This window comes from Vulpes vulpes, chromosome 11 (genome assembly GCF_048418805.1).
Source record: "Vulpes vulpes isolate BD-2025 chromosome 11, VulVul3, whole genome shotgun sequence".
Lineage (NCBI taxonomy): Eukaryota > Metazoa > Chordata > Mammalia > Carnivora > Canidae > Vulpes > Vulpes vulpes.
Window position 1 is genome coordinate 59,912,061 of NC_132790.1, and position 1,964 is coordinate 59,914,024.

A 1,964-nucleotide genomic window follows, 5' to 3' on the forward strand; every position below is an offset into this window, starting at 1 on the left:
CATATTGCATTTTATTTGTCAGGTATACCTCATTAAAGCTGGAAAAATCCTTAAGTTCCACAATGCAAAAGAAAAAAAAAAGAAAAATAAGAAAAGAAAAAAGTTAATAATGATAAAACCCAGAAAGACTTTTTAATTTTCTCATTTAAAAATGCCACCATAGCTTACTAAAAAACAAACAATAAACCTATAAATAAATAAAAGAGGGAGCGCCTGGCTGGCTCAGTCGGTAGAGCATAGAACCCTTGGTCTCAGGGTTGCGAGTTTGAGCCCCAACCTTGGGGGTAGAACCTACTAAAAAATAAAGAAAAAGTAAAAAATTAAAAAAATAAAAATAAATATACCATCACCATCATGCCTTTCTCAATTTTGGGGTCAAAGAGGAAATATAGGGGCACCTGGGTGGCTTAGTCAATTAAGTGTCCGATTCTTGATTTCCACTCAAGTCATGATCTTGTTTCAGGATTTCTTTTCCTTTATTGCCCATAGTTCTTGGTCATGCTACTTCAAAGAATGAAGGAGTAGACCAGACGAGAAGTGGTGGGCAGCAAAGCAAAGTTTATTGGGTGATAGTACAAAGCTCCTGAAGAGGGAGGGGAACCTAGCGGGTTTCCGTTGGAGTTTCTAAGTCTAGGGAGTTTTAAGAGCTCCTTTGTGGAACTATCTTAAGCAACTAGGGTGTGCTAAGGCATGCCAATCAGGGCTTTGATCATGTATCTGTCTACCTATTACGTTAATGTTCATGTGCTGATGTTCTTCTTGGGCTGACATCTGGGGACTTAACTGCCTCAGCTTGTGATAGTGACATGAAACTATTTTAAGCAACCAAGGTGTGCTATTCAGGGCTTCGATCACTATTTGCTGATGGTCCTGTCCAAGCTGCAAAACAGGATGTTAGTGCTGTTTTGTCTTAAATGCCCTGACTCCATGTTTTCCTCTTGGGGATCCTGGACCTGACTATCTAACTGTCCAACTAACTCCTAACAATCTTGGGGTCATGACATTGAGCCCCACGTTGGACTCCGTGCTAAGAGTGGATCCTGCTTGGGATTCTCTAGACCTCTTCCTCTGCCTTCCCCCGACCCCAATTTGCCTCTTCTTCCCCCCAGAAAAGAGAAACTATAAGCCACAATTTCAATATTTTGAGAAACAATACAAATCGTAAGGATATAGCTAAAGCTGTGCTGCTATACAAGTTAACAGCATTAAATTTCTTATTTCAAGAAAAAAGAATAAAAGTAAATGAAATAAGCACTCTACTAAAAAATTTAAAAGTAAACAGCAAATAATCCAAAGAAATGCAGAAGAAAGGAATAATGACTATAACGGCAGAAATTGATGAAGTAGATGGGGCATCTGGGTGACTCAGTGGTTGAGGGTCTTGCCTTTGACTCAGGTGTGATCCCAGGGTCCTGGGATTGAGTCCTGCATCTGGCTCCCTGAGGGAAGCCTGCTTCTCCTTCTGCCTGTATCTCTGCCTCTCTCTCTCTCTGTGTCTCTTGTGAATAAGTAAATAAAAAATCTTAAAAAAAAAAAAAGAGATTGATGAAGTAGAAAAGAGAAAACCTACTGTTTTCCCGAGTGGTCCACAGAAAGCTTAAATAATGATTGGGCCCCAGGCCAAAAATGTATTGCAAGTTTTATCAAACTGAAGAAAAATATCAAGAGAATTGATATTGCCACTTGCCAAAGAAAATTCATTGCCAATTAGCAACTTGCAGGATTCGGAAGAGAATGGGCTCAACTGACATTTATCAAATTTGTTTCAGTGCTTTGCCGGAGCACCAATACGATGCTAATGATGCTGTGGGCTGAGAAGGAATTCATTAAAAATCAAGGATCTAAGTCACCTTTCCCAAGTTATTTTACAAATGCCAGCCCTTCGCCTCACTTAGTTATAAATAGACTGATTCTGTGATTGAATGGTTTTGGGCAAAAAACTATGTGTTAAATTTACAGGTTAA